Genomic DNA, 14,694 nt, shown 5'->3' with positions numbered 1-14,694 from the left:
AACAGAAATTCTATTCTTTAACTTCATCCCCCACTCCCGCTTTTTAATGTTGTTGTTTCCATCCATATCTTAGTATACTATCTGTCACTCAAAAAGTTGATGTTGTTATTTTTTAAAACTTTTATGGAATTTATTTAAGAATATGAATATATTGTTATTTTTGATAGGTTTGTCTTTTAGTCTTCCTACTCAAGATTTAAGTGGTTTATACACTGCAAATACAGCAATAGAGTATTCTGTATTTGTGTCCTTACTGTTAGCAGTGACTTGCATACCTTCAGAAGATGTCTTAGTGTTCATTAATGCCCTTTTGTTTCAGATTGAAGAATGCCTTTTAGCATTTCCTGTAGGAGAAGTCTGGTTGTTGTTGTTATTGTTGTTCTTCCCACTATTACCTCTTCTATTTATTTATTTTGTTCAGTGGTTCCTTTTTTATTTTTAAATTGCAGAATATTATGGGGCTACAAATATTTTGATTACACATATTGCCTTTGCACCGTCCAAGGCAGAGCTACAAATATTCCCATCCCCCAGACAGAGCACTCCACATCTATAAGTTGTGGATTTATCCGTTCCCTCCACTGCTCCCCCACCTGTCCAGCACCCGATGAATATTACTTCCGTGTGTGAACATAAGTGTTGACCGGTTATTATCAATTTGATGGTGAGTCCATACGGTGCTTGTTTTTCCATTCCTGTGATACTTCACAGAGTAGAATGGGTTCCAGCTCTATCTGGGATAATACAAGAGGTGCTAGATCACCATTGTTTTTTTGAGGCTGAGTAGAACTCCATGGCATACATATACCACATTTTATTAATCCACTCATGTATTGATGGGCACTTGGGTTGTTTCCACATCTTTGCAATTGTGAATTGTACTGCTATAAACATTCTAGTGCAGATGCCTTTTTTATACAATGTCTTTTTTTCCATTGGGTAGATGCCTAGTAATGGGACTGCTGGATCAAATGGTAGTTCTACTTGTATCTCTTTGAGATATCTCCATATTACCTTCCATGGATGTTGTACTAATTTGCTGTTCCACCGGCAGTGTATGAGTGTTCCTATCTTTCTGCATCCATGACAACATTTGTCATTTTGGGACTTTTTGATAAAAGCCATTCTCACTGGAGTTAAGTGATATCTCATTATGGTTTTGATTTTCATTTCCCTGATGATTAGAGATGTTGAGCAATTTTTTATATGTTTGTTGGCCATTAGTTTGTCTTCTTTTGAAAAATTCCTGTTTGTGTCCTTTGCCCACTTTTTAATGGGGTTGTTTGATTTTTTTCTTGTTGATTTTCCTAAGTTCTATATAAATTCTAGTTATCAGCCTTTTATCAGATGTGTATTATGCAAATATTTTCTCCCATTCTGTAGGTTGTCTAATGATAGTTTCCTTGGCTTAGCAGAAGCTTTTTATTTTGATCATGTCCATTTATTTATTTTTGTTGCTGCTGTGATTGCCTTTGGGGTCTTCTTCATAAATTATTTGCCTAGGCTGATGTGTATAGGAGTTTTCCCTACATTTTCTTCTACAATTATTTTGATTTTATGTCTTAGGTTTAAGTCTGTTATCCATTGTGAGTTGATTTTTGTGAGAGATGAGAGGTGTGGATCCAGTTTCATTCTTCTGCATGTGGCTATCCAATTTTCCCATCACCATTTATTTATTGAATAGGGATTCTTTTCCCCAGTGTATATTTTTGTCTGCTTTTTGAAAGATCAGATGACAATATGAGGATAATTTTATATTTGGTTTTGATGAAATCCCTCAGCTTATGTTTGACTAGGAACGTCTTTATTTCTCCTTCTTGTGTGGAGAATGTTTTTCCAGGATATAATATTTTATGAGTTAAGTTTTTTTTTTCCTTCAGCACTTTGTATATGTCATTCAACTCTCTCCTTCCCTATAATGTTTCCAGTGAGAATTCTGCTGACAGACATATTAGAGCTCTTTACATGTTTTTTCTTTTTTTCTTTTACCTTGCTACCCTTAGGACATTTTCCTTATTTGTGACCTTTGGGAGCTTGATTATTCACTGCCTTGAGGTAGCCTTGTTTGAGTTAAATCTACTTGGTGTTCCGTGATCTTCTTGTACCTGAATTTTGGTATCTTTCTCCGGGTTTGGAAAGCTCTGTGTTATTATTTCTTTGAATAAACTTCTACCCCAATCTCTATCTCTACTTCCTCTTTAAGGCCAATATCTCTTAGATTTGCCTTTTTGAGGTTTTTTTCTAAACCTTGTAGGACTGCCCCATTCTTTTTATTATTTTCTCTTTTTTTATTCTATTTATTTTCAAATAGCCTGTCTTCAAGCTCACTAATTATTTATTCTGCTTGATCAGTTCTGTTTTTGAGAAGATCGCATGCATTTCTCTGTCAATTGAATTCTTAAGCTCTAAAATTTCTGCTTCTTTTTTTATAATTTCAATCTTTTGGCTAAATTAATAGGCTTTTGAATTCCTTCTTTGTGTTGTCTTGAAATTCACTGAATTTCTTCAGGACAACTATTTTGAATTATTTGTCTGAAACATCGCCTATCTCCATCATTCTGGAATTGGTCACTCATAACTTATTTAGTTCATTTGATGAGGTCATGTCTTCCTGGATGTTTTTATGTTTGTGTATGTTTGTCAATATCTGGGCATTGAAGAGTTACGTATTTATTTTAATCTTAACAATCTGAGCTTGTTTGAACCCATCATTCTTGAGAAGACTTTCCAGATACTCAAAAGAAATTGAGTGTTGTGGTCTAAGTCTCTGATCACTTTAGCCATATCAGGACTGCTAGTGTTGCAAGCCCAGTAATGCTTTCACTCCTGGTAGTATCAGCCTGGGGAGCTTGCGTAAGATATAAAGAATTCCCTGGGTTACCAGGCAAAGTCTCTCACTCTCTTCCCTAAGTCTCTGTGCTGGGCTGCTGGAGTTGGAGAAGGATTGAAGCGGGCACTGCCTTGTGGCCACCAGCACCTGGTCTCACCTGAAACCAGCCCAGTCTCACTCAAAGCCAGTGGTGACTTTTGCTTGTCTACCTTTGATGTTTTTTTGAAAGTCCAAAGGCTCTTTAGTCAGTAGATGGTGAATCCTGCCAGGACTGGTTCCTTCCCTTCAAGGCAACATGTTTCTTTATGGCCCAGGGTGGGTCCTGAAATGCCATTCAGTAACTAAAGCCTGGACTCAGGGGCCTCAGGAGTCTGCTTCCTACTTTATTTTACTCTTTCTAAGCTGGTACGTAAGTTGCAAAACAAAGACCTCTGAATTCCTCCTTTTCCTTTCCTCAAGTGGGGGAAGTCTGTCCTTGAGCCATGCTGCCTGTAGTTGGGGGAGGGGTGACACAGGCAGTGGCATGGCTAGAGCTGCTGCAATCTCACTGGATCATATGCACCCTAAATCCATTGGCTCAGAGCCAGCACAGCAATAGGAATTGCCCAAGGACTTCAGCCTTTGTGGCCTGTCTTATGAATTTAGTCTAGGCCCTGGGCTGCTCTTTTTCTGCAGGTGGTGGGGTTAGCAGGAACTTGGGCTTCAGGGTGGAGAATCTCTCTCTGGCAGGGCTTGTCAAAATGTACCCTCTGTGGACACCGGCAGAATTCTGCCCTGTTCTGTGTTTCCCTGTGACAAGGCAGTTCTGAGTTTTAATTCAAAATTCTACTGTCTCTTTACCCTCCCTCTCTTGGGCACACACATTCTCTCTGCAACTGGCGCACAGGCACAGCACTGCTGTGGGATGACGGGGTGGCATAGGCAATGCAAGACTGTCTTCTCTCTCCTCTTCAGTGCTTCTTTCCTTTATATAATGTTAAAACCAGGTAGTATAATCATTTACCTGATTTTTGGTTCTTCTAAAGGTGGTGCTTCCTTGCATGGATAGTTGTTGAATTAGGTGTTCATGTGGAGGGACCATGACCAGAGGTTTCTATGTGGCTATCTTGCTCTGCCCTCTTCCTAGAAGTCAGCTTTTGCCACAAGATGACAGGTGTATTCAACCAAATTTGATGACAGACTGAATGAAGCAGGAACTTCTCCAAGTACCACATTAGTGTGGCTGAAATTGTTGTTCATTTAAGGAGCCTGATATACTACCCTGTCACCTTTAGACTTCTATAGACTTCTATAGACTAAAAGAAAACACTAATGAGAAAACTCCAAGAAATATTCTTTCTCAAAACACTGTGTCCCAAAGGAAATGCACCACTGTGGCAAGTTGCCTTTCAGAATTCTGTGCCTCTCACACCATGATAATATTAAATCCAATAAACCAAGAAAAGTCAAACTTTAGGAGACTTTCTACTATTTCTAAGGAAAACCCAGTATTCCTTAGGAAATTGAACTGTAGAAACAATCATTGGCATTCCTACGTGAAGAGGGAGTGAGTACCACAGTGAATGTCAAGGCACATACTGTAAAGTTTGTAACGTCTTTCAGATAAAGGACTAAATGTTCTTGAACTTACTTTTGTCTTTCAAGGTTCAGAGAACTTTGTTAATTGCCATGTTCACTGGAGCTCTTGCCAATAAGTAACTATGTTTAGCTGAAATGTCAAGTTTGCAAATAAGTGATGGCTTTGACTCAAAGTTTAAAAACAATTTATGCTTTTAAGACATGAACACAACTTTCCTAAATGAGAGCAGGTTGTTTGTACTACCGATGTAATCAAAGAATTATAGGTATGATCAGTATTTCTTTTTCTTTATGATTTATGGAAATTTACTTTATACATACTCTGCATGTGATGTACTCAATATTTATTATGTAATTACTCCCTGCTGCACACCATGCTAGATGCATCATTGAGAATAAAAATATGAAAAAGATGGAGTCTTTACCCTATTGTCTAATGGGAGAAAGAAAATATGTACCCAAAGACTGTTCCACAAGCTAAAAAGTGAGGTACAGATGAAGGGATTGGTGTGACTTGTGAAAGAATTGACATTTGTTGATTGCCTTCTGTGTGGCAGGCACTTTTGCACACACTATTTTATTTGATCTTTGTATTACAAGCTATAATAAGCTATGACATGGTTATCAGTGTGTCCACTTTTACAGTTGAGGAAACTGTGGTTGAGGGAAGTTAAGTTGCTCAAAACCACCTGGCTAATAAAATTCAGAGCTGGGATTTCACACTTGAGGGCAAACTCCAGTGCCTAAACATAAATCATTATTCCAGCCCCTTTGATGATGGGGTTCTCTGACCTCTCATTTTTGTACCTTCCATTCGATAAGACATTACCTTGATATTATCTTCTTTTTTCCTGTCCTCACTTTACACTCCCAATCTACCTCTCTATTAAATTTAGCTTTTAGTAGGAGACATAATGTGTGGTGAGCTTTGGAATAATGCAGAATAAAGTTATAGTCTTAGCTCTCCCTTTATCTGGTTGCATGACCTTGAGTTCAGAGAAATCATGGTAGACTTCATGGTGAAGTGGCATTTGCTCTTGGCCTTAAATAATTGTTAAGAATTTAAAATACTCTGATGGTGAGGAAAATGTTAGAAATAGGGAAGCCATTGCAGAAATATAATGTATGTGCTTTGGCAACATGATTAACTTTACAGCAAAGGGAGGAATGGAGAAAGGTAGATGAGTCAACATACCTCCAAGACCTGGAGCTTAGGTGAATGGTACATAGGTGAAACCATTGACAGAAATAGGTAAGATGTAAGGGGAACAGGTTTGGGATGAGGGAAAGAAGATAATTACAGTGTTTTTGAATATTTTGTGTTAGAAGCACCAATAATTTTTAAGTTAAGGTTGAAATGTCTAACAAGCATATGAAAACAGATTGGATTAATCAAAAAAATAACAAACAATGTGTTACCTACTGCTGGTAATCTCATGTCTCAATCGACCTAAAAGGAACTTAAAGGATGATGGAAAGCCAATAACAGTGATATCTTTGAACTTTGGGCACCTCAAATCACAATTCTATTCTACCATGCTGTTTTGATTTTGAATAATATTTATCCCCCAACACACAATTTTTACCTTTACTATTGAGGGGGTTCTGTTTGCTAATTCAACCATTAGGATTTTTGTGCTTATATTACTAATGCAAATAGAAACAAAAAAAATTAGCCAATTTTAGACCCCTGGGTGTAAATATCACAGTTTTTGTAGACAAATTCAATACAGATGGTTTCACGGGTTAGAGTTCCCATCTTGTTGCTAGATATAATTGAGATAATAGTGGGCGGGGGAAATTTTTGACCCCAGGGTTGCTTTTGAATATTCTGAGGTATGCATTCTAGTTTCTGCAGGCATGAATGCATGAATGCTTTCCTTCATAAAACATGTATTGTACGCACTAGTGTGTGCTGGGAATATAAATATAGTGTATATGTATGAAATTTTGTTGATAATGTCATTTAGGGAAAAGCAGTAATAATTATTAATTTGCAATACCCATTTCTGCAGACTTTGAAGCTGCAATAATAAACAGCAAGAAGACAAATTGAAATGGATCTACCTCTTTACCTTCCTTCAGGAAGCTGAGCAAGATGCTATTTTAAGGTAATGAAGTAGGACTGAATAAGGAGTGAGGGGTATAGGAGCAGAAGACACAAATGCAGAACTAAGTTTAAGAGGTTGCTTTAAAGGAAAAATTTGAGGAGTTCCAGGAAGGCGTTCCTCCTTTTCACCTACCCCTATCACTTAAACATCTCTTAGTGGGGTCAGAACGTTTCATTCACTATTGAGCAACTTAAAATGATAATGCTGCTGAAAGAAAAGGCATGGTGATTGACACCTGCCATGGAAAGAAGTATTTGTTAGGAAAGTCAGTGGATGTCTGAATGGAGACAGTCACCTTGGCAGAGCAAAAGACAATAGAGAGAGTAGAGTGGAGGAAGCAGAGGAAAACATTGTTGATTTCATTACTTTAACTGAGGTACTGGTTGGCCTGAAGATCAAGAGTCTTTGGAGATTACCAACTCATATTGAATAGTTGTCAAGTCTGAGATCTGGCCCTGAAAAAAGCAGCCTGTATTATCCAAGTTAAAAAAAATATGGATCTACCCCCAAATGTTTATGCACCAGTATCAGATCTGATGCCAGTATCAGAATTTATTAATCAGTTTGCAGCTTCTTGATTCCTCTATTCAAGGCTTACTCTTCTCTTTCCCAGTAATGAAGGAAACCAAGTTAGAATCAGAAAGTTGCTTGTTGAGATAGAGTTACTGAGGCCAAAAGGGGGCTTAAGATAGTTCTGAGGGATATTTCATTTTGTTAAAGGTATTAAACTTGTTGTTGTTATACTAGAACATAGTTTTGTGGTGGCCGTGATATTATGTCTGGCCAAGACAGTAACTCTATTGAAAGACAGGGCTGGAGACACAAAGAGTTATTTCCCCACATTTACTTTTCTTAGGATGCTAAACTCACTGTTCAGTTCTTTTACTTACCTTTATCTTTCTCAGATACACCTCCAATCTCTTTTTAGTTACTAACTCCTAGATTGCAATAATCCTATTTAAGAATGTTGTCCTTAGTGCCATATGAGAAGGCTTGTAAAAGACAGTAATCACTTATAAAGTGACTTAGAACAAGCAAGAGTACAAGAAAACAGGTTGTCCTTTCCTTGACCTCATATTCATTTCATTTTCCCTCCAAGGTCCATCAAGAACAAGGGCTACATATTATTGCTATTGTATTATAATCACTTTATCTCTAATATTTAGGAATTAAAGAAATGGACTTCAGAGCTTGCCAGCTCCTTAAAAACCATAGTTTATCCTCCTTAATTGTATGTGCTTGCTCTCTCTCTCTCTATTTTACACAAAGAGAAAGTAGGGGCACATGTACTTAGATAGAATACTCTGTTTCCCTCACCTGATCTATATTCTTCCACTACACACACAAATCCTACTACCACCCCTTCCTGCTCTCCAATTACCATAGCTAAAGAAAGAGTCCCTAACTACTGACTCAGGCCCAGGCCAGCCCAAGCTCTAGCATCAACCCTGTTCTTAATGAGGTAGGTTTATGGAGCTCTAAATTAATAACTTATTAGTTTAGCATCAAATCAGTCTTTATGCTCTTACTTTCCATTTTTGGTAGAAAATACATGGCCATTGGATTCTTGTCCTACACTATATCTTCCATTAACTAAGAGCTTCTCTTGGTATCCTCTTTGACCGTGCAGACTAATATTTTTGTCTTGCAATCCCCTTGAGTCAAGTTGTGGCCTGATATCCTGTGGTCATATATTCTCTATTGACCCTTACTGATATTGACTGCACATAAGGCTTCTTTTATGAAAAGTCATTGATTGTTGAGACCTCTCCAGGTTGTCTTTTTTTCATGTCTGGACTGTCTTTCTGTCAATTTTTTTTGTTTGTTTTGTGTTCTTTTGTCTTGTTTTGTTTTTTCTGTATTAAAAAAGGACACAAATATCAAGGTAGGGAAGGATACAACAGGATACATACCCCTCAGTGTAGAAAAATAGGGAGGTCAGGGGAAGAAATGGCCTCAAAAGGTGGGGTAGAAGGGGAATGTTGTTAAGGTAGCAAAATATTCTCTGTAAAAAGTTGGAAAGAGGAGTCTCCACAGCCTCAGAGATGAAGACAGAGATCGCCATCTCAGTGGCGTTCTCTCCACTCAAGTGTCCAGAAGAAGGGAAATGGCAACTTCTCTTCCTTCTGTGACAGTTACTCCAGTGCTCACTCTGGATTGCCTTCATCCTTATATAGATAAAAGTGCTTCAGAACTTGGAAAGCAGAGATTTGCTTCTGTGAGTTAAAAGTCAGCATTTCCAGCAGCAGCTGTGCTCCAGACTCTTCTATCTTGGGCACCAGTGGCCGCACTGAGCAGGGCCTTCTTGGGAGAAAGACTCTTCAAGACAGAAATACATCTCAAAGCCAGTCATTCTGTGAAGGCAGCCCAATCAGATCAAAGATTTTTCCCAATTGGTTGGCTTCAGAGTTTCCACAGAAGAGAGGCTTTTGACAAATCACCTCTGTAAGGATACAGCCAATGTTCCACATGTCCACAGGTGTTGCATATGTAGATTGCAGAAGAACTTTGGGAACATGGTATCAGAGTGTAACAACCACAGGCGCAAGTGCCATCTGGTAGCTATAGATTCTGGCCAGGCCAGCTTGACTTTCAGCCAGCTTGACTGTTCCACCACTTGTCACCAGAATGTCCTCTGGCTTCAGATCTTGATGAATCATGCAATTGTCATGAAGGAAATGTAGGCCTCTTAGAAACTAGTGCATGAGATCTTTGATGGTCTTTGATAGCAATCCTGGTGGGGTGTTTTGTTCAGATACATCCTTAGGTCTTGGTGTATATATGCTCAAATACCAGAGTTATATTGATCTCTAGGTCAGTTTGGGACATGGCACAGATGTCCATCAGCCAGACAACACTGGGATGCTGAAAAGTCTCAAGCCACCTCAGTATGGCCACATCATGAACTCTGTTGATGGGAAGGCCCTCTCCAGCTCCTCCTTCATTAGGGACTCTCACACTATTGAAGGCCACAAAGTTTCCACTGTGGGGATCATAGGCTTTGTATATGTCTTGTAGACGCTGACACCAATTTTGACTACTGGCTCATATTGAGAGGTAGTCATTCTCAGATCAGGGAAGACCCTCATGCCAGACCAGGAACTGAGGGGGCAACCTGTTATCCGGGATCCAGAGCCAGTTCCTGTGGCACCATAGCTCACCTGTGGCCTGAGGTTGGTCCTGGGCAGGTAGATGCTACAGGTCCCAAATAATCTGATACAGTATTTCTGTTTAACTGCATAGACTTTTCATATTATTTCAAGAATGAATGTTTTATAAGTAAGACAATATCAGGGCATTTACTCTAAAATGTTACAAAAGAAAGCCATTTGGTCAGCTTACCATTGCTGAGTCCTTCCATTTCTAAGAGATTCTTTCAATTAAATATTAGAAGATACTAAGGAATTATTGTCAATTTTGTTAGTTTTGATGATAGCATAGTGGCTATATATTTTTTAAAAACATAAAACCTTTATCAGTAAAGCTGATAAAAGCTACATACTGAAGTATTATGGAAGAAGTGACGATGTCTGAAATTTTCTTTAAAATACTCTGGGGAAAAATGTTAACTGTGGGCATGGGAGGTTGGGGTGAATATATGAAACAATTGGCAAAATGTTAAAAATTTTTGTAACTGGGTGATGGATACGTGGGAGTTTACTATACTATTCTATTTTTGTATACATTTGAAATTTTCCATTATAAAAAGTTTTATTTAAAAGATTTCCTCATTTTCCAAAACTATTAAACACATTTATGTATATGTATACATACATATACTATTTACGACTATATACACAAGTATGTGTATAGATATAAAAGTTCAAAATCTGAGAAACGATTGCGTCCTTGTTGAGTGAGCATGGGCTTTGCTGTTAGCTAGACCTGGTTCTTAGTTCCTTATAAATTGTGTGACCAAGAAGTAAATTGCTAGATCTCTTTAAACCTTGGTTTAGTCGATGGTAAAATGAGAATTTTTTATAGGAATGCTAATACCCACCTTGCATATTTGTCATGTGGGTAAAGTAGGGTCTAGCACATAGTATCTATCTATCAACCTGTCTATCATCACTGGAAATCCTACAGAATTGTCTGTTATCCAAAGTTATATGCACACTTATATGAAATACATGATTGCTACATGGTTTAATCAGATTATCTTATGTTGCGTCACATAAGAATATCTTCACATTTAAATTGTATTAGGCATTATTCAAGCATATTTTTTCCCATTCTTCTCATGTTGGTTTCCTAATTCCATGCAAAACTAATTTCTGTCATTTTGTAGATGGAAATTGGGGCTAGGAAGGTAATGGCACTTGGCTAAGTTCATACAGATAATAAATGGCAATATTATGGATATTATTTAGACATATTTTTTTTGAGACACAGTCTTGCTCTGTTACCCAGGCTAGAGTGCCATAGCATCAGCCTAGCTCACAGCAACCTCAAACTCCTGGGCTCAAGGGATCCTCCTGCCTCAGCCTCCCAGGTAGCTGGGACTACAGGCACGAGCCACCATGCCCTATTTAGACATATTTTTATCTTCCAATTTTTCGTACACAGTTATGTTGCTGTGTTACATTGATAAGTTACCTTCATCGTCCTCTCCATGCACTGAGTAGAAAAGGAAGACGGAAACATCAAAACACCATCACTGGCTTTTAAAATGCCAGTGACAAACTGAAAACAAAAGAAACTCTTAATGAATATGTTTTATCTTTAAAAAGTTGTTGCTTTCACTTTAATCTTTGTTCTTGAAAATGCTTCTTCTTGCAAGAAAATAGTTTGTTCATTTTGTACAATATCTCACTGAACCAGGGTTCTGCAAAACTGAGCTATAGCCTGGGTACTATTTAGCTTGAAATCAACTAACTCGCACACACACACACACACACTCACTCACTCTCACTGTCACACAAACACACACAGAATATTCTTAAGGTGCAGTAGTTGTCAGTTTAAGTCCATTTGTCAAACATAAATTTTAACTCTTTCTTTCCCAAATTGAAATTAGGAAACACTCACTGATTTGGCTAGATCCAAATAAAGCCTTAGTGGGCTAATCACCAAGAGTTTCTCCAGCTAGAAATAGGCACCAAGGGGATCACAATGTTTTTTCTGTCCTGTTAGCCTTACCTAATTGTGTGGGTAAAAAGGGCAGATAGCCGGAAACAGCTGGGACTAGACATTAAAACAAAAGTAAGAGAGGTACCTATGATAAGGGCATTTATTGAATTGCCTTGAATAGGGCAATTATTTTCTGCCCTATTCAAGGTAAAGGAGTATTTGTTGTCTTAATACAGTAGGACAGAGGTGGCATTGTGAATGCCCAAAACAAAAGCTGTGATTGAACTATAATGATTTCTATCAGAAGGGTTTTCAAAACGATACAAATAGAAACAGGACACAGTGGGCTACAGTCGTCTCTTGTTTACTTGTTCCTTTATAATGAGTTATGCATATGGAATGAAGTAGGATGATATATAGGTACACATAGAATTTAATTATGAGAAATCAATGCCAGTACTTTGGGTTGTGATAATTACTATGCAAATGAAGGACTATTCTACAGGACAACCTTTGTGTGTGCACTTTTGTGCACATATTCATGGAATATTAAAACCAAAAGGAACATTTGGGAATATTTAATCCAACTTCATCATTTTACAGATGAAGAAATTGAAGCACAAAGAGTTGTAATGACTTGACTAAAGTCATATAGCTAGGGAGTAGCAAAGCAATGATTAAAATTTAGCTTTCTTCAAAACTTGAAACTACTGTCTAAGATTTAAAAACAGTGTTGAATAGTGATTAACACTGTGGGCTTGAAGTCAGAATACCTGTATCTGCAATCCCAGCTCTCCCCTTTCTTAGCTGTGTGATCTTACCCAAGTTACAAACCTCGTTGTGCTTTGGTTGACTTTTTTACAAAGTTAGGATAGGGATAACAGTGGCACCTTATTGCTAGCAAGCAGATGATTAACATAGTTCCTGAGATACAATAAACAATCATTGGATGTTATTTATAATTATTACTAGTCAAGGTTCATTTTTTTCTACTTTACCATGATACCCACTCCCACCTTAGAAATATCCAAGGTACTTTTCTGAATCATTGCTGGATCTTTAGAAAGGAATATGTGTGAAATAAACAAGAATTATAGATGAACACTGTAGTGGGTACACTCTTAATTAACTAATATGTTCTTGCATAAGCCTTAATTGGAATATTGCAAGCAGCCTTGAAGTCTATAGTCATGTGTTCTACTATTTATAGCTTCAGTCCTGAAAATCCCAATACAGCAGTGGTAGCTTCACCAGGAACACCAATGTTGGTCTTCAGTGAGCTCACCCATTAAGCAATAGTCAGCTGTGTTCCAGGAAGAGGCTCGTGGTAACATGGGGTATACCAAAATGAGTTTCAAAATGGGGAAGGGAATAAAACTTTTTACTCAGGCTAGTGGTTGCCTTGGAAACACGCCAATAGATGACTGATGTACAAAGTACACAAAATAGTTTTCTTTAAAGGATTTTAAAACTCGCTCTTGCAGCTAGGAACATGAGCCTGAGCCAGGTTACTCTTAGTCAAGAGCATTTGAAACCAGAGCTGAACAGTGAAGGACAATATATTGTTCTCAGTGGTTTCCAGGGTGACATTTTCCCTCTTTGGATCAACCCAGGCGTAAAGGCTTGGGTATGAGATGAACTCTTCAAATTATTGACCAAATTAAGTCTTAAGTCTAGACATTCTGATTTTTTTACTCAATGCTTTTTCTACAAATAATAACTGCTTATTTAGTTAATTACTCTATAAATCTCAGTTTCTTCATACTATCTATTTAGGATAATACTATTACCTACCTCAGCAGGTTGCAGTGAGGATTAAAGACATTAATATACATATTGCACTTGGCATAGTGCCTGGCACATAATAAGTGCTCAAGAAAGGTTAACTGCCATTCTCATCCTCCAGCCTAGGGAAGCTTCTCTTAAAACCCGATGTTCAGAATTGCATTCTGTGTGTGCTTCTGCTCTAGCTCTCACTATTTGTATTGTTATTGTCTCTGGTACCAGGATGTGAGCTTGCTTCTGGTACAAAGATATGAGCATCTACATTTTGTATTGTGGTTTTCATAGAGGCATATTAAGTAACTAGTTTAAGTTCACTCAGCAAGTAAGTGGTCAAGCTGGGATTGAAAACAGGATTCTTTCCACACTGTTTTTTGAGGAGGTTTTTACTTAGTAGGCACTCCATAAATCTTGCTGACAGTGAATGAGTAACTCTCAATTTTACTTTTTAATTCATTCATTATATCATTCATCAAATATTTATATACCTCCCTTATTCAGGGTATTACATTTTTATGGAAGGTTGTTGTTGTTCAATGAGTATGAAGTTGCAGTTATGCAGGATAAATAAATTCTGGAGATCTACTGTACAACATAATGCCTGTAATTAACCATACAGTATTGTGCACTTAAAAATTTGTTAAGTGAGTAGATGTCATGTAAGGTGTTCTTACCACAAAAATACCAAAGGGAGACAAGGAAATCTTTGGAGGTGATAAATATCTTTATCGCTTTAATTGTGGTGATGGAATTATGAGTATATGCATATGTTCAAAGTCATCAAATTGCATATATTAAATATGTAAAGTTTGTTGTATATCAATTATACCTCAATAAAGCTATAAAAAAACCTAAGAGTTCACCATCATGTGGGAAACCACACTGAATTATTGACTTATATCAACTAACTGCCTGATCATATTTAATTCATCTGATTGCACTGTCATTGAACTTATATTTCTCCATTTTGTCCATGAAGATATTATAAGAAAGAATCTGTCAAATATTCTACCAAACTCTAAATACAGTCACTGTCTTAGTCTGTTTTGTGCTGCTATAATGTCAAGAAATAGGTAATTTATAAAGAACAGAGATGCATTTATTAGAGTTCTGGAGGCCAGAAAGTCTAAGATAGAAGGCCCAGCATGTTGTGAGGGCCTTCTTGCTGCATCATTTCATAGCAGAAAGCAGAAGGGAAAGAGAGCACAAGAGAGAGAGAGAGCAAGAGTAAAGTGGCCAAACTCATCCTTTTACCTGGAACCCATTCCTGAAGTAACCGATCCACTCAAAATATAACCATATTAATCCACTCACAAGGTCAGA

At 37.6% G+C, this 14,694-nt stretch overlaps 1 pseudogene; it reads right to left on the bottom strand.

Annotated features, from left to right (window-relative positions):
• Positions 1 to 8,666: 8,666 nt before the first annotated feature.
• Positions 8,667 to 9,584, bottom strand: LOC105808913 (annotated as a pseudogene).
• Between the last annotated feature and the right edge of the window lie 5,110 nt (positions 9,585 to 14,694).

This window comes from Propithecus coquereli, unplaced genomic scaffold (genome assembly GCF_000956105.1).
Source record: "Propithecus coquereli isolate 6110/MARCELLA unplaced genomic scaffold, Pcoq_1.0 Scaffold182, whole genome shotgun sequence".
Classification (NCBI taxonomy): domain Eukaryota; kingdom Metazoa; phylum Chordata; class Mammalia; order Primates; family Indriidae; genus Propithecus; species Propithecus coquereli.
The sequence above is the reverse complement of the archived record's forward strand: the minus strand, read 5'-3'. Positions and strand labels throughout refer to the sequence as shown.